Below are 19,675 nucleotides of genomic sequence, written 5' to 3'. Positions count from 1 at the left end.
GGGAAATATCTAAACTTTTTCGCTTCTTTTTGTAGTCGAATCTCTGAAACTATTGAGCCGATTTTAAAAATTCTTTCACTGTTAGTAAGCTACACTATCCTTGATTGACATAAATTACTTTTTATCCGGGATAATGCAAAATTCCCGCGGGATAGAAATAAATTAATTCAATTTCAGAGCTGATTTAAAAAATTCTTACATATAATGTGATATGACTATACCCAAATGACAAAGGCTACTTTGTCTTCAAGAAATTACAAAATTCCCATGGATAGAAAAAACTGAATGCAACTTCGGGATGATTTAAAAATTCTTTCATCAATAGAAAGCTACACTATTCCTCATTAGTATAGACCAGTGATTCCCAAAGTGGTCCAGGTGGACCCCAGGGGTCCACGGGAGACTTGCTGGGGGTCTACGTAGGCGTGAACAAAAAATGGGGGTCCATAAGATGTTAATGGGGGTCCACGAAAATTTATCTGCTTTTGATAGTAAAGAGCAAAAATGTAAGCATAGTCTTTATAAGGGCCTACCTACATTGTTTTAAGTACCTAACTAAGCAGATAATATTTTAATACGGCAAGCGACTGTTACTTGCCCAAACTTGCGTATTCGATATTACGTAAAATTTCGTGTACATGTACAGACTTGCAAAGCGCTATCCGCCCGACAATGCTTAATGCTTGTTCAGACACAGCGACACAATTTTATTTTTTGGCGACTCTAAGAATGTGGTAGAAATGTAGCAGCAGGGGGTCTACCGAAACCAGCAAAATTTTGAAAGTAGTCCACGAGAAAAATAAGTTTGGGAACTACTGGTATAGACTCCTCTTCTTCGGGAAAATGCGAAATTCCCGCGGGATAGAAATAAGTGAATTCAACTTCGGGTCTGATTTTAAAAGTGTTTTCAACAAAAGTAAGCTACAGTATTCCTGATTGATATAGGATACGTTTTTCCGGGAAAATGAATAATTTCCGCGGGATAGAAATAAGTAAATTCAACTTTGGCACTGCTTTTAAAAATTCTTTCATATATGGACCTAAAGTAATAGAGAGGCAGTGCAGCGAAAGATTTTTAGAAAATCCCATGGAATAGGAAAATATCTCAACTTTGTTTGTTTCTTTGTTTGTTAGGGGTAATCTCTGAAACTACTGAGCTGATTTAAATAATTCTATTACCAATAGAAAGCTACAATATCCCTGATGGACAGACTTCTTTTTTTAAATGCAAAATTACCGCAGAATAAAAATAAGTGAATTCAACGTCGGGGCAGATTTTCAAAATTCTTTCAATAATAGAAAGCTACAATATGTCTCTCATCGACAATTAAGAATATTAAAATAGATCATAACATTAATTCATATCCCACGGGGACTTCAATTTCACGAGATACAATCCTATATTCTATATCGTGTAGGAAGACGCCGGCAGAAGAAACGCGTAAGTAGTACTTTAACGTCTTTAACGTTTCAGAGAAACTGGGTTTCAGAGTTGGTACGAATTATGAATGATTAATTACGTACTTTGATTTTTGAATTCCAATTTGTGCACCATTTGTCTAAAACAACGTCTTACTGTATCTATATTTCCATGTAATCCTCCAAAAAATCAATCAAATTACGAAAAAAAGGATCGTAGAAAGTAAATGTATGTTAATGTTACCCCAAATTTAACGCGAGCGAAGCCGCGGGCAAAAGCTAGTTGTACATAGATCTCTTTTGAATAAAATACACTTTGTTGAGTTTGTTACTTCCCAACACAAGTTATCTTGCAGGTGGTAGGGCCTTGTGCAAGTTCCGCCCGGATTGCTACTACTATCTTGCTCGCTAATCAGCAGTGCTTGCACTGTTATGTTTCGGCGTGGAGAGTAAGACAGCCAGTGAAATTACTGGCACTTGAGGTATCCCATCTTAGGACTCTAGGTTGGCAACGCATCTGCAATACCCCTGGTGTTGCAGATATTTATGGGCGGTGGTGATCTCTTACCATCAGGAGACCCACTTGCTCGTTTGCCATCCATTCGAATAAAAAAAATCGGTAGTAGATTTTTTGAATACAGCTGAAAATTTTGCTCGTCATTATTTCCAAGAAAGTTAAATTAAAAATATAGTTTTCATTTAGCTAAAATATTACGTAGTTTTCCATCTTCCATCATATTTAACCACTACAAATATTTGATTCCTCATATCAAAATGTGTATGTGTTACGATAGTTGTTTGTTTAGCTATGACAAGTGGTTTTGTTGGTACTTTATCAAGATGTCAAGTGGGATGACAAATTCGCATTGTTTGGCGTGATGGCTGCTGGGAAAGGCGATTATGCTAAGGTACCTGGGAAAGAGGGGAATGATGGTGAGTTAACTTTTGACATAATATTGTTGGATGACCTGTTATTGACTGCCGTAGAAGCCTATTGAAAGTGATGGTTCGACCTATGGTCTCTCAAGAAGGGAAGACGCTCAAGAAGCGTGAGCTAACCTGGCTCACGCCTCTAAGTTTTTCCTTCTTTTTACAAGCTTTTATTTAGTTATACTTAATTGAATCTTAGTCACAAAATAAGAATTATCGACGGCCTCGACTCAGTTGATTAAACTTTACAGCTTACTTTATAGTTACAACCTCTAAGAAATATATTATTTAGAATCTTTAAGAACTAGGTAATAATATGCAATTAAAATAATAAACAAAATTATTAATTTAAAATTAGCCTATGCTGTCCGCAAAATGTACAAACTTTTTTAGAAATGCTCATAATACGAATGTTTGTTTTCGGGTCTTGGTGTGTAATATGTATTTTTTTTTAATTAATCACATTGTAACTCTTTATTTCCAGAACAATACAGGTCCAACTATAAAAAAGGTATATTAGGTAAGTACAATAAAATTAAATAAACTAAAACTATAATAAATCTAAAAATGGACCCTGCGACCCTTATTTAGTTTCACCTGTCCCGTTGTTTGTCTGTCTGTCTGTTTATCTGTGTGCTGTCTGTCTGTCTGTCTGTAATCAAATCTTGCAAGTTAAATTTGACCACCTTCCAGTGGTCAGATTGACTTGAAATTTGGAATACTTATGTAAATCGCACAAATACGTCGTACTTACGGACGTCATACAAAGCATAAACGTAGAATTAAGAAAAACTTTGTAGTTTTGCTAGATCTTTCATTTAATGGGCTTAATATGTTATTAAACCATTCGGTTAGTAATTTTCTGGTGTGATTTTCAAAATTTCTTCAGTTTCAAAACATTTCAATTGAACGATTCCTTAATCCAGTTGTAATTATACCTACCCAACAAACTTCAAGATGAGTTTGTTAAGGTGTTTGTTTGTGAAGGTGTTAGAAATCATGTTGGTTACAATAATTCAATGTAATATCTCAAAATTCGGTCATAATAACTGACAAGTCACAAAAAGCGGACTAAGCGAAGTCATTATATCCAAACTCTTTTATGGAGAATGTTATATGAAACCAAACTTTACAGTGCAATTACGTCATATTAAGCGGTTGGTCATTGTAGGCGGAGTCATAATAAACGAATTTTCTACTATATTCCTTCTTAACTGTAAGGGCTTCTAAACGTAGCAAGATACCTTTCAAGATCTTGTTATATCATCTTTACGAATACCGAAGATTTTATGCAACATTTTTCACCTTTTTATAGACTCGATAAAAATTCGGACAAGGGTTTTATGGGAATAAGTAAAGAAGAGTTTTTATTTGGGGTGTTCTTGGTACGTAATAATTTTAAAAGTATTGTTGTTTATACGAAGTCAAGAAGAGTCAACTGTAATTTCAACATCATACCCATTTCATGCTATTCTGGCTGTACTCGTACAATATTATTGATTGCTCCTCAGCTACCTAAGTAACTCATAGCAAACTTGAGGATTTGCTGACTGAAACCTATAAATAGAAAGACAGATTAAATGCGAAAGTTTATCATTATCGTCATCATCAGCCTAAAAACGTCCTGTCGAAGTAATCAACCCCCCCCCCCCTTCTAAGTTGAATTATGATGATTAGGGTTTTCTTTCAAATGTATTTTTTTTTTCAAATAAACACTGTCATCATAACTCTTATTATTCGAGCGATATACCTACAGGGTGGCCAATTTAGATCGGACAGTATGGGAAAGTCTGAAACTATAAGACATAGGTACGAAGATCTGTTCTTAGGAACCATATCATCGATTTTAGTAACAAAAAAATGGATTCATAGTTTTAAAAAAAACTTGTACTCAGCACGGTAATCGAAACTGGGTTGTTAATAAAACTTAATTATTATGTAATATGAAATACAATGCATTTTATTCATTCTAAATAATCGTGTTTCATAGTAACGTTTATTGTCTTTATGATTCTTCATCCGTTTCATAAACAACACCCGTCTTTTTGCGTCGGGGGTTAAAACGAGGCGGTTTTAACGCTCGGATAAAGTGTGCCTCTCATTATTTCAGAACCCCCATCATACGAAGCCCCAGGGGGTTTTGGCGCCCGCCATATGCAAGTTCTCGTACTCTTCATCAGCCTGTCAGTCGGTTTCACCATCAAAGCCCATCTCAGTGTGGCCATTGTTGCCATGACACAGAAAGAGCCGAGCTGTCTTGGCAATTTTACTGGCAATACTATTCTGATTGGTGAAGCCGTGGAGTTTAATGCAAGCGAGATAAATTGTACGAATTATAGGAATAGTGGGTCAGTGTTTCAGGTAAGACTTTGCTAAATAATTAATAATTTTGCTAATTAATAAAATATTACATCCATCCATACCCTCAGCTCGGATAATTATTGGAAAAAATACAAAAAGATTCCAAAAAACCAATCTTAATTTGATTGCTTAATAACGATATCTCTTGTCCGGGTGAGCGGTTAGTTCCAATGGAATGCCGAAAGTTTCTCGATGAGGGCTACGTGAACTATAAAAGGAATGCACTGAAAATATGCAATATTGAAAAAATACGATTATTTACTACAACAATAAAACTATCCACCTATTTTTCAACTATGTTCTCTTTTTAAAACCAATTGTAGTCATATCCATATTCCGTATATTGTTCGACATGATTTTGACGTAAATTGCATCCGTCGTCCGCCCACTGGTCAATAAGTTACTGGAATTAAATTAATTAATATTATTATAAACCTACCTAAACCTACCTAACCTATTATGTAGAGTACCTATATGCTTAAGTGGTTAAATAAGAAACAAACAAGCTGAGATATGAGGTGCATAGGGGAATTCGTGTCGGTACCGTTGACCATCAGTGGTGTAGCGGTATAGCACGCGGTACGGATTACCGAGGACCTGGGTTCGATTCCCAGTGATGGTCTTATTTTTCTGGTTTTAATGTGCATCTCTATTTCAGTTTGTATTTTCAATTTAGGTTTTACGGGATGACCGTAAAAGTAAAAATTTGGAATTGAAATAAAAAATACAAAAAGATTCCAAAAAACCAATCTCTATATGTAGAGTTCCAACAGGAGCATATAAAAAAAAGCTACAAAACTTCCGTCGTTTAAGGTATGTCATTAAAAAATCACCTTATGTTTTCAGACTTACGATTGGAGTAAGAAACAACAGGAGATCATGCTGTTCGCGTTTTTTGTAGGTTATACAGCGATGATGCTACCAATGGGTATTATTGCCCAGAAGGTGGGCGGGAAGCGACCTATCTTGATCGGACTGGCTGTGAACGGACTTACGTCTATTATTACACCTTGGATACCCAATTCGTAAGTTTTTAGGACTCCGTAGCCAAAATGGCAAAAACGAAATCCTTATAGTTTCGCCATAAAATTATTATATGTAATTTATTTAAGAATATAAACTTATAGAAAATACAATCATATACCTAAGATACTACTAAATACTAAATAATAAATCTACTAGCTAACTTAAATAATATTTTAAATAAATAATGTAAAATGGGGATGTTTTTTTTTTCTCATCCAACCCTATAGTGTGGGGTATCGTTGGATAGGTCTTTTAAAACCATTACGGGGTTGCTAAAACGACTTTTCGATTCAGTGATTTGTTTGCAAAATATTCAACTCTAAAGTGCAAATTTTTAATAAAATCTAGCGCCCCCCCCCCTCTAAAATCTAAACCGGTGACTGGAAAAATTGAAAAAATTCAGGATGGTAGTAATTATATCAAACTTACAAAGAAAACTATAACGGTTAAGTTTTCTTGAGAATTATTAATAGATTAAGAGTAAATAGCAGCCTAAGGTATAAAATATACCTAAACTTGGATATTCCGTACAAAATAAAATCCTTAGAAAAATATCACTTATTTTTTTCGTAATGGCAACGGAGCCCTATTTTGGGCGTGTCCGACATGCTCTTGGCAATATTCATACCTCAAAAGGAAACAGTATGAGTGTGGGTCGAAACTCGCATGGAGAGAGTTCCGTACGGTAAAATATAAAAATAATTGTTTTAATTTATTGCATCTTTGTATTTAAAACACATATTTCATATTTTTCAAATAATTTCGAAGTAATTAATGTATTTATTTCAAAAATATTGAATTAGTGGGTTTGAATAAAAAGAACTTTAAAAATAAACACTGAAAATTATAAGACATCATCACCGTGTATTGTTTGGGATATTTGAAAATAATTCCGATCCGCATTGGCGATCCCTTACTTCAAATAACGAACCTGTTAACAAATATATAGGTACCTCGTTGAGTTTCTTGCCGAATTTTTCTCAACGGAGATTTTTCCAAACCAGTGGTAGATTTTTTTGACATTCATTAGTGCTTGTTATTGCACTTAGTCGTATAGCCTAAATTGAATAAAGATATTTTTCACACCTCTCCTCAGAAAAGTAACTTTTCCTCCCTGACGAGCAAAAGGGCAACTTTTTCGGTTCAAGGCTTTTCTAAGTATTTTATTGCAAATGCCATTTCTTGAAGTTGATAATTGTAAAACCACGCCATTTTCTCTGCTGGTTGTTCTTTAATAATATTTAGAATTTGTTTTTTTCAAGTTTCTTAATGCTCAGTGTGAAAAGTTGTATGAGCGACTCGGGTGCAAAATTATTTTCATCTTGGGCGTTAACACTTGAATCCCTCATTACGCTCAGGATTCTACTTTAGAATCCCGCGCTACGCTCAGGATTCAAATTTTTTTTTATTCGACTGGTTGTCAAACGAGCAAGTGGGTCTCCTGATGGTAAGAGATCACCACCGCCCATAAACATCTGCAACACCAGGGGTATTGCAGATGCGTTGCCAACCTAGAGGCCTAAGATGGGATACCTCAAGTGCCAGTAATTTCACCGGCTGTCTTACTCTCCACGCCGAAACACAACAGTGCAAGCACTTCTGCTTCACGGCAGGATTAGCGAGCAAGAATTGTAGAATCCTTCGCTACATTCTGGATTCAATGTACGCCCTCGCCGTAAATACACCATTTTGCTCCCTTGTGACACAAATAACTATTGACTTTGACTTGGTTCCCCCAGGGCGGTTGGATGGGCGTCTGCGCTTGCCGTTTGCTGCAGGGCATGACGCAGGCTGCCTTCTACCCCAGCGTCCACACGCTGCTGGGGAAGTGGGCTCCGCTCAGCGAAAGAGGACGGCTCAGCACCTACGTTTATACCGGTGAGACAGAATCAGCTTGCAAACAGCTTATTATTAGGGGCTGTTTCACCATCCAATGATTAGTGTTAACTGGCGGTTAGGTGTGATAGGTCTCCCGTAGAGATATTGGGATAAAAAGTAGCCTATGTGTTATTCCAGACTATCTGTGTACCAAATTTTATCTAAATGCGTCCTGCCGTTTTAGCGTAAAGGAGTAAGTAATACACACACGCACACACACACACACGCGCGCGCACAAACTTTTGCATTTATATACTCGTAGGAAGTAGGTTTTTTAAAGAGGTTTAGGGGCTGTTTCACCATCCATAGATTAGCGTTAATTGACGGTCAGGTTTGATGCCGTCTTTATTTGTTTTGTTCAAATAGACGGAGACGGCATCACATTTAACCGTCGGTTAACGCTAATCAATGGATGGTGAAACAGCCCCTTAATGTAATATTTGTTTTGTTATAATGGATTAAGGGGCTGTTTCACAATCCATCAGTCAGATCAGTGTTAACTGGCGGTTAGGTGTGATGCCGTCTCTATTTGTTTTGTTGGAATAGACGGAGACGGCATCACATTTAACTGTCAGTTAACACTAATCAATGGATGCTGGTGAAACAGCCCCTAGCCTATTTATACAAGGCCGATAAACCGACACTGGCTGCCAGTGATACTAACAGCGAATACTGGCTACGTCTAAACCTAGTTTATAACCCCCGATGCAAAAAAGGGGTGTTATAAGTTTGACCGCTATGTGTATCTGTGTCTATATGTCTGTCTGTGGCACCGTAGCTCATAAACGGCTGGACTTTTATTTGAAAGCAGGTTTTCTAGCAATGGTTCTTAGACATGTTTCATCTAAATCAGTTCAGCCATTTTTGAGATATTATACTTTGAAGTGACAAAGTCGGGGGTTTTCCAACTTTTTGTTGGTTAGGTTATAAGTTTCAAGTCTGACCGCTATGTATGTATGTCTGTCTGTCCGTCTGTGTATCTGTCTATGGCACCGTAGCTCTTAACCGCGTGGATTGATTTGAATGCGGTTTTTTAATTTAAAATTAGAGTTTTGAGCGATGGTTCTTAGACATGTTTCACCAAAATCGGTTCATCCATTTTTGAGATATTGAACTTTGAAGTGACAAAGTCAGGGTTTTCCAATTTTTTGTTGGTTAAGTTAGGTTATTAGCTTTTAGATTATCAAATACACATGTACACACAAACTTTAGCGATTATAACAGTAGGATTCCAACATGAACAAGTTCAGTCGTGTCAAGGGCACGCGCTCACGCAGCTAATCCGAAGTAGGGGGGCTGAGAACACCGCGGAGTCGCGGCCCTTACGGCGGCGGAAGTTTGACGACACGCACACGACGTGGTTATCTCAGGGTCGGGATATACGGGAGCTGAAGATGGGCGGTTGTGCCCATTGCCACTTAAACTTACATGACTCTTTATACGGAACCATGTGCTTTCAATTCAAGGTTCGATTCTACTCACAAAACTAAAAGTTCGACCAACGAGGCTTTTGCAACCCGAATAAATCTCATGCCTACGAAACTTGGCACAATATGATGAAAATAGGTAATACAGATTATAGATATACAATAATCCAATAACTTTTCTTACGTGAAGTTAGGTATTTTTACTTAAACATAAAAATCGTTTATAGCTCTCTGCGGAAAATTGCTCAGACTAAAATTCTTTCTGTATACCTACGTACCTATGTACTACTTAGAATATATATGTAAATTTATGCAATCTTTTTTTATTTGAGCAAGTCTTGTTAGCGACATCATGCTATCTTGTCAACTGCACACTACTACACGGTTAACTAGACAATTATGTTTATTATATTTTTATATGTTTCTGTTGTCCTTTCAATCTTTCAAAGGTTAACTGGAAGAAATCCCTTTAAGGGATAAGTATGCCTTTGTACATCACTTTCTCTTGTTAACTTAATTTTCATATTTTTTATGTACAATAAAGGGTTACAATACAATATTATAATTTATTACCACATACACACAAACATCACGCCTGTATTCCCAAATGGGGTAGGCAGAGCACACGAAACGTTACCGCTTCGGAGCCACTTTTAGCAAATCAGGTTTTAAGTTTGACAAAAACGGTACAGTAGTGACAGGTAAAATTAAAGGTAGGTAAAATTTATTACCACGTACATATACACCTATTTAAGTCGTTAACTCTTTTGTCTAAGTAAATCGGTTTCAATAAGTAGAGCGTTCTTTCAGACGGGGTTCGTTGCCTCGTAGTAAATTAGTACTTGTCAAGCTGATTAAATTCTATAGACAGTCCGATAACTTCTTCTATATGTAATTGTAATTTTCATAAAGGAATATGTAACTACGCTAAAAAAATAACTTGAAACACATAATAAAAATATACGGTAGAAAGTAAAATTACCTAATTATTAAGATCTAATCTAAGTGGACCGTTTGTGACTCATAATCACTATTAACTGTTCTTATAATCTATATAATTGTTTAATATAGTAATTTTAATGTCTCACGAGAACTTAGGTACAGAATAATTTTCCGTTAAAAAAATAATTTTTAATACAAGCTTTTTTTGTTGACTGTCGTAATTTTAAGTCGGTTCTATACTATACTATTAACCATTGAGGTGTTCCCTCCTGCGGAGACGATCCCGACAGGACCACCAAGATGTCACTACGAGATAATTGTACTCGTATTGTCAGCAAAATTACATAAGCATGCCAAATTTCAAGTCAATCGGACCGCTGGAAGTGAGTCAAATTTAGCTTCATAGATTTGACCCAAGCAAACGACAAATAATAAGATAAACAGGATTAGCTTGTAATAATAAATGAAAATCGCCGTTTTGTCCTGGTATTTGTGCGCGTATGTTTTAACAGATTCTTTGTAACTCCGCGGTGGAGCGTCACGTGCTCTCTTTAATGATGTTCCGAAGAACGGGAGAAATGCAATTCCTAATACAACTCCATTATAATTTCGTGCTAACATTCTGACAAGGTCACCTTTGTACGTATTTCTTTACTGTAACATACTAGGTAAATACACAGTGTTTACATGGTACCTAATAAGACTAATCAAATGATGATTTCAAAATGAATTCTTGTAACTGGAAATTTAAGTATTTTGTAATGTAATATTATATTGAATTAATAAATAAACTTAAGTAATGGCACTGTGTAGTCATCTTTATGACGATGTTAAGGATAACCTAACCACCTTAGAAAAGTTTAAAATTCCCCAAAATGGTAATTTCATTTTAAAGTTCAATATCTCCTTGTATTAAAAATGATATTTTTACCAAAAACCTATTCTCAAACATAGGCCGATCCATCGGTTTGAGAACTATAATGGCACAGATAGTCATTGGCGATAAATTGACCACCCCTCTTTTTGCGTCAGGGGTCAAAACCAATATTGCGATAGTGACCAGCAATCGGACGTGTAGCTTATATTTTTAACCGACGAAAAAAAATCTCAGGTCGACGCGTACATTTTTTTTACCTTTTTTTACCTTTTCCCTAAGGGTAGAATGATTGATTGTTCAGTCGCTAATTGTAATGTATGACCAGGCATATTTTTTTACAGAGTAGTCCGATTTTTAATAATTATTTTTTTATTGGATTAGATATGTACCTTGTATGTATTATATATATTTGAAAAAAAAATTAACCCCAAGGGTGGGAAAAAAGTATAAAATAAAAACTTTTGAACAGAAAAATTAATCCGCCGAAAAAAAAGAAAAGCAAAAATAGGAGAGTATTTAATCTTAATCTAGGTACTAGTTTGAAGTCGGTGCCTTAGCACTAGCTATCAGAAGTGGACTTATAATCGTATACCTGATGGGCTTATCACTTGCTGGCTCGTGCTGAGGCACCGACTTTAAACTAGTACCTAGATTAAGGTTAAATTAGAGAGAAAGGTGAAAAAGGTTTATTATTTTTTGCTTTTCAGTTTTTTCAGAAACGTGTAAGGGCTGTATTTTTTTTATCTACCACTATTTACACTATCATCCTGCTTGCTATATTTTTGTGTACAATAAAGAGTCATTATACTGGAGAGGCCTAGATAAAGGTCAATCTACATTTTGTACATTTTGCTTGCAAGACCATAGCATATTGAGAATTTCTCGTATCGTGTGAAGTTTGATTTCATAATTTGTTTCATTGCTACCTCGCTCACGCTAATAGTATTTGATACGAATGTGAGAGGGACGATACGATACGAACTTTTAATTTCGGAGTAGCTCCCGATGGCAAACGAGCAAGTGGGTCTCCTGATGGTAAGAGATCACCACCGCCCATAAACATCTGCAACACCAGGGGTATTGCAGACGCGTTGCCAACCTAGAGGTCTAAGATGGGATACCTCACGTGCCAGTAATTTCACCGGCTGTCTCACTCTCCACGCCGAAACACAACAGTGCAAGCACTACTGCTTCACGGCAGGATTAGCGAGCAAGATGGTGGTAGCAATCCGGGCGGACCTTGCACAAGGTCCTACCACCTGCAAAATCCTGCAAGGTGGATGCAGGATGCTTCTAACCGAAGCAACTAGAGGTCTATTGGGGGAGGCCTATGTTCAGCAGTAGACGTCATACGGCTGATTGATGATGATGATGATGATGAATAGAGTGCCATTTTGTTACACTTCGGATGTGGAATCATGAAAGAGAAAGAAAAGACCCAATTTTTTTTTCAGGCTCACAATTCGGCACAATAATCTCGTTCCAACTCTCTGGCATTTTCTGCGGCAGCTCGTCCTTTGGTTGGCCCTTCTCTTTCTGGCTGTGGGGGGGTTTGGCTCTCGTCTGTTTCTGTATGCTGGCATACTTCGGCTCTGACTGCCCCCAGCAGCATAAGACCATCAGCAATGAGGAACTGGCCTTCATCATGGGGGATAGCGCAGCTGATGCTGTACCTAAGGTAAAAATCAAGGAATTAGGTCAATACGACCTTAGTAGGGGTCATTTAATCTCGCATAGTCTGATTAAAAATAAGAAGGTAATAGTAAAAGGAAAGAAGTTAATCCTTTATTTCGACAAACGGATGGCCAAGTGGTTAGATAACCTGACTATGAAGCTTGAGGTCCCTGGTTCGATTCCCGGCCGGGGCAAATATTTGTGTGAATAGCACGAATGTTTGCTCTCGGGTCTTGGATGTTTAATATGTATTTAAGTATGTATTTATCTATATAAGTATGTTTATCCGTTGCCTAGTATCCATAGTACAAGCTTTGCTTAGTTTGGGACTAGGTCAATTGGTGTCAAGTGTCCCATGATATTTATTTATTGATTCAGCGGGACCAAATTAGTAAGAAAACGACCTGTAACTATAAGAAGGTAATCTTAAATTATGATTTATAAAATTACAAAATTAAACAGTTCAACTCGAGTTGTTGTCTGCGACTTTGTGAAGAAATCTTTTATCGCTACTTTTATAGCTGTGGGAACTATGCAATTTCCTGAGATAAAAATGTATTTTTTGTCCTTCTCAGGCTCTTAAACTATCTCCATACCAAAATCATCTAAACAATCTGAGTTATTTAAGCGTGAAATCATAATAAGCAGGGCTAAAGGTCGCGTTCATCCATACTAATATTATAAATGCGAAAGTGTGTGTGTTTGTGTGTTTGTATGTTTGTCCGTCTTTCGCGTCAAAACGGAGCGACGGATCGACGTGATTTTTGGCATAGAGATAGTATGTAAACTCTTTTTTGTACACAAGAAAAGAAACATAACACAATTGACAAACTTTGAGATACTTGAATACGCTAGCTAGCTATAGACTAAAAATAGATAGGCTAGGATAGTTTATGGCCAGAGAGTGACATAGGCTACTTTTTGTCCCGGAAAAATGCACAGTTCCCGAGGGAACAGCGCGCGAAAACCGAATTCCACGCGGGCGAAGCAGCGGGCAAAAGCTAGTTATTATTATAACCGTTGTAATAATGTTCATTGTGGTATTCAAGTTGGATGACAATGCAAGCACAAGAAGATATCTTGCTGTCATGTTGAATTTTGTGACACATATTGGTAAAGACCAAAAAGTTGCACAGCGTTAAAGCTGCGTTAGCACGTAGTTTTAATTTCCATTAACTTTTTCAATTGTGACACGAAAATTAATCATACAAGGAGATCACTTCTGTAACTAACTTTTTTTTTTTTTTTATTCGACTGGATGGCAAACGAGCAAGTGGGTCTCCTGATGGTAAGAGATCACCACCGCCCATAAACATCTGCAACGCCAGGGGTATTGCAGATGCGTTGCCAACCTAGAGGCCTAAGATGGGATACCTCACGTGCCAGTAATTTCACCGGCTGTCTTACTCTCCACGCCGAAACACAACAGTGCAAGCACTGCTGCTTCACGGCAGGATAAGCGAGCAAGATGGTGGTAGCAATCCGGGCGGACCTTGCACAAGGTCCTACCACCTCCTAACTATTCTTGCTCTTTCCATGGTTTTAGAAGCGGCAAACGCCATGGAAGCACATCTTGACCAGCAGAGCAGTCTGGGCACTCATCATAGCACACGCTGGCTCCGCCATCGGGTATCTCTTCATCCTCACCCAGCTGCCTCTCTACATGAACAAGGTCTTAGGGGTTGACATAAAGAATGTGAGTCTTGCCGACATAATAATTTATATTCAAAATAATTGATTGATTCAGAAGTTATTTTGTGGAATTCCATATCAATGAATTTTGCTAGCTGACGCGGTTTTCACGGAGCGGGTGGACACCTATTGAAAAATAGTATAAGCTATATATTTACTTACACCCGCGCCCTCTCTCAGCCGTGCGTCCGCTCTGTGCACCCGCGCTCGCTAGAGTAGGGCCTTCTACCTTTTCATACCTTGATCCTTCGCCACCTAAGTTGACTGAAGTGCCAAACAGAGGTGAAGAACGAAGTAATAAGTAAAAGTACGTACTAACAGCACCCTAATACGGTATTTGACTATTTTGTATATGTTTTATAAATTAAAAATTCACAATGCCTGTTATCGAATAGAGAAACAATTTTTAAGCTACCTTTACAAATAACAAAGTTATAATGGTTTGAAATTCAAGATTAGACAGAGAAAGACATACTGGCATGTGACGTCACACGCCAGTACCGCCATACTTGCTGCATAGAGAAAAGCGTTTGAGAAAGAGACAGGTATACACATTTTTCAAAAAAATCACTTTAAATCCAATTTTCAACCGATTTAAATTTTCTCTTCGCTAAACGCTATCTGGATATCTATATTTTCAGAATAATATTAAGATAAGGCAAATTAAGGAGTTGTCAAATACCGTTGAGATAGGACTGTCAGTACATGAATTATTGCTATATGATTCATGTGCTAACTAATCACTAACACTGGAGTTATGATTTATATATATTACTTATAAGACCATATGTTGGTTGAAATAAAGATATTTTGATTTGAATTGATATTATGAATAACATCAGTGCGTGTTCAAATATTTATGATCATGATCACTAGACTGAATTTGTTTGACATCCTGGCAATTACGTACTCTTTCTTTTTCATTGCAGAACGGAATACTGTCATCTCTGCCATATATTTCTATGTACTGTATGGCCTTGGTATTCGGATGGTTGGCAGACTTCTTAAGGAACCATAAGTTCATGAGCCTCATCAACATAAGGAGATTTTCAAATTCTATCGGTAAGTTTCAATATCCGGGTGACCAAATTGTATTCGGGTTCAAACTTGAACACGCGTATTCCATTCCGAGAAATAAGGATAAACTTATCGACTAAAGTATAAAGGTATAAAAGGCTATACTATATTATTTCAGCACGGCTTCATTTTTCTTATATCATACTAGCTGTTATCACACTAGCTGTCTGCGGCACCGTACCTCTTAAACGGGTGGACCGATTTTAATGTGTTTTTTTTAAATTAGGTTTTCTAGCAATTGTTTTTAGACATGTTTCCTCAAAATCGGTTCAGCCGTTTTTGAGATATTGAACTTTGAAGTGACAAAGTCGGGGGTTTTCCAACTTTTTATTGGTTAGGTTATTCTGAGAAAAAGTTATAAAACATAACCTAACCAACAAAAAGTTGGAAAACCCGTTTAAGAGCTATGGAGCCACAGACAGACAGACGGACACACATAGCGGTCAAACTTATATAAGTTATATATATAACACCCCGCCCCCTCTCCCTCTTTCCCCCGTCCCCTCTTTTTGGGTAAAAAACTGCCACTTTGTTATTTAAAGGAATGGTGCTGTCGTCTGTGTTTCTGCTGTGGATGTGCTACGTCAGCACAACGTGGCTGGCTGTCACTTTACTGGTCATCAGCTTGGGTCTACACTCAGGAGTCCACACCGGCTTCCACGTGAGTATTTAACGCGAACGCGATCGAGACGTATTTTATAACCGAAAAATTACACTAAGGGCAAAGGGCACTGACGTTTACGGCACGTCACTGCGATTCCGTATTTTACTGAAACTTTGAAGTGACAAAGTCGGGGGTGTTCCAACTTTTAGTTGGTTAGGTTATCCTTTACCGTAAAGCTCATACAGCTGGCCTTATGTACCGTAACACATAAAATTATAAAAATGAATCTATAGGTTATTATGTCTTTTATTACAGATTAATCAAATAGATTTGGCGCCCAACTTTGCCGGTCCGATGATGGGGTTAGGCAACATGGTGGCCAACCTCTCAGGGCTGGCGATCCCCTTCCTCGTCTCCGACATAGTAGGAGATGACGTGGTAAGTCGAGAAGCTTTCAATTAAATATCGAACGTAACCGAAGTTTGATGAATACTCGTATTTAATCTTCATAATTTTTAACCCCCGACGCAAAGGACGGGTTTTATAAGTTTGACCGCTATGTGCGTCTGTGTATCTGTGTGTATGTCTGTGGCATCGTAGCTCTCAAACGGACGAACTGATTTGAATGCGTTTTTATATTTTGAAAGCAGGTTTTCTAGCGATGGTTCTTAGACTATGTTTTATCAAAATCGGTTCAGCCGTTTTTGAGATATTGAACTTTGAAGTGACAATGTCGGAGGTTTTCCATCTTTTTGTTGGTTAGGTTATTTATATGGAGCCATGTTATGATTCAAATCCAAATAATTTCAATTCAAAATTCAAGTACAAATCCACTCACTCTGTCTGTACCTGACTGAATATCAAACTCAAAATAAACTCAAACTCACAACATTTATTGACAAGAAAAACACACTACATCACAACAAAAACAGTAAAAACATAAATAGGAAAAGAGAGGAAAATAAGAGATATTGTGCTGTAGTGTGATGCCAAAAGGACTCAGCTCAGCATATACCGTAGCCCTGTAACCAGAGCTGCAGCGCTGGTTTTCAGCTGAACCCCCCGGTGAGTGTGCACCCACGTAACCGAACGCGTAATTATATCCTCTCATCCACTCAAAGTTTGACTGGTAGAGATCCCTTATAGGGATAAGTTCGCCTTTGTACATATATTTCATTGTTTGTCATCTGTGTTTGTTTACTTATTTTGTACAATACAGATATAATATTTTGTTTACATACATACATACATACAAATCGTTTATTTTGTAAGTACTCGTAAGCAGGCAGCAATGCCGCAATGGGCTATTTTACCAGCGCTTTCTGAAAGATCAGTTACAAAACTAAAACTAAACATCTTCACTATGATAGATAATACGTTCAGTGGAATGGTGGATGGTTTACTACAGCAAAGCTGCAGTTTTTTATTAATATGGCCACAAAACACAGATAGTTCAGAAGTCAATCTCCTGTACCTACTTCACTTTTCATACCTACGCTCGGCGGTCGCTCTAAGGTTGTCAACTATGGCTTATGCACCAAAAAACTATCGTGGTAGTCGCACTCTTATCTAGTTGTTTGATTTATTGTTGAGAATGAAACGGGAAGAATGGAAAAATAAATTAATAACTAAAATATTTTAAGTTTAATGTCATTGTTATATTATAAATTTGTCACAGAAAATATCTTGCGACGATTTCGTTATTGGCGAAATTCACGATTATTTAATTTAAACAACCGTCCACTGACCAGTTATAATAACTTTTTTTTGTTGCTCCATTATTGCACAAAAAAGTTCACAGACGCGTGTCTCAAGCGGATGGCACTCGCGCTCGCACTGGTCCCAACCGGCCCGAGATACCGTGTCCGTGAGCAGTGTCTATGTGTGCGTTGCTCGAGCGCACTTGTATGGAGATTGACTTCTGAACTATCTGTGTTTTGTGATATGGCTCTGTCCATTGGAGGAAAATTTTGCCAGTGTCTAGAAAACGAAATATGAAAGGTAATGGTGGATGAATGACGACATTGATGAGAGCGCAAAAGTGATTATAAATTCAAAAGCTGCAGTTAAAGGATTGTAAATAAATAGCTTATCTTTGCCTTTCTATTATAACTCTGTCATAGTCAAACATAACGATAATCAATAAGTGAACATAGCATTGTTTAATACGCTAAACAGCGAGACAAGGAACTTCAAACTCGAAGCTTCGTTGTGATAAGCAATAGGGTGCATTGACAGGAATTGTCACGTTTGACAACTTTGACGCTATTGTTTCTATGGTATAGGAAATTGTTTTGCTTGGATGGAACCACAAAGCAGGCTATGTTTCCACTAGAGATGTGCTGTGCTGCGTTGCTATGAATGCATTTTTGACCGACTTCCAGTGGGTGGATTAACTTGAAATTTGATAAAATGTGGATAACAACGCAAGTACAGTCTAGAAAAAAACTTTTGTTCAATATAATTTTTTTAACAGAAACTTATTTTTACTCCACAGACAAACCACCACAAGTGGCAGATCACCTTTATCATCATCGTTGTCCTGCAAATAGCTACTAACATGGTGTTTGTTATATTCCTGAAGGTGGACCTTCAGGAGTGGAATTTCTACGGAGATGAAAAAGGTAATTCGTCCTTACCTCTACTAACTAATCTATACTGTGTCGTACAATTATTTCAAAACTAGCCTTACCCGCGACTCCGTTCGCGTAGGATTTGGTTATCTACTATGCCATTTTCCGGGATACAATACAATACAAATGACAATAATTGATTGAATCAGGCGTTACTTTGCGGAGGTCCATATCAATGAACTAAAAGAACCTACCGCAAGCTATAGCTATCGTAAGGTCGCGGGTGAGCAAGGAAATTCTTTTAGTTCATTGACTCTTAAAAATAAAACTGGGATAAAAAACTATCCTATATCACATGTCAATGACTCTTAAAAATAAAACTAGGATAAAAAACTATCCTATATCATATTACAATGACTTAAAAATAAAACTAGGATAAAAATCTATCTTTTATTACATTACACAGGTTAGAAAATTACATGTTAGAGTGATACATAGGAGAAGTTTGTGTCTGTACTCCTGTCCAATGGTGGTGTAGCTGTATAGCATGCAGCACGGAATGCTGAGGAAAACTGCAGCAGATAAAATATAAACTTTTTACTAAATTTGTCGTGGGTTTACTTACATTGTATTATTTTGTAAAATTAATTGGCGATGAACAAAAATAATTTCTTTGCTCACCCGCGACCTTATAATAGCTAAGTTTATGCGAGATATGCGTGTTTATTTAATTGGCATTAAAAATGAAATTTTCATTAAACGTTTTGGTATTTTTCAGAGCATTTGGACACCGAAATGTGCTACATTAAAGACGGCAGTATAGTGATTAAAAACAAACCATCAGAGACCTGAGAACGAAGAATATTAGTCGCGAAGAAGACACCATTTTGTTATTGTTGTAAAAAGTGGAACTTTAAATCAAAGTTAGTTTTAAATTAGTCACTATTTTCATCACCATCATCATCAGCCTATAGCAGTCCACTGCTGGACATAGGCCTCCCCCAAAGAGCGCCATTGCGCCCTGTCCTCGGCAACACGCATCCAGCTTCTACCAGCAGCCTTTCGCAAATCGTCACTCCACCTGGCTGGAGGGCGCCCTACACTACGTTTGCCAAGACGCGGTCTCCACTAACTCACTATTTTGCTAAGTCAAAATGAAAAACTGTGATAATGAAAATAAATTGACTTGAAGACA

General features: G+C 37.3%; 1 pseudogene; it reads left to right on the top strand.

The window, feature by feature from the left end:
* The first annotated feature begins 2,279 nt into the window (after positions 1-2,279).
* On the top strand, positions 2,280-19,675 carry LOC141436689 (putative inorganic phosphate cotransporter; annotated as a pseudogene).

The sequence above is a fragment of the Choristoneura fumiferana genome, chromosome 17, assembly GCF_025370935.1.
Source record: "Choristoneura fumiferana chromosome 17, NRCan_CFum_1, whole genome shotgun sequence".
Taxonomy (NCBI): Eukaryota; Metazoa; Arthropoda; class Insecta; order Lepidoptera; family Tortricidae; genus Choristoneura; species Choristoneura fumiferana.
This window is presented reverse-complemented; position numbering and strand designations above follow the sequence as displayed.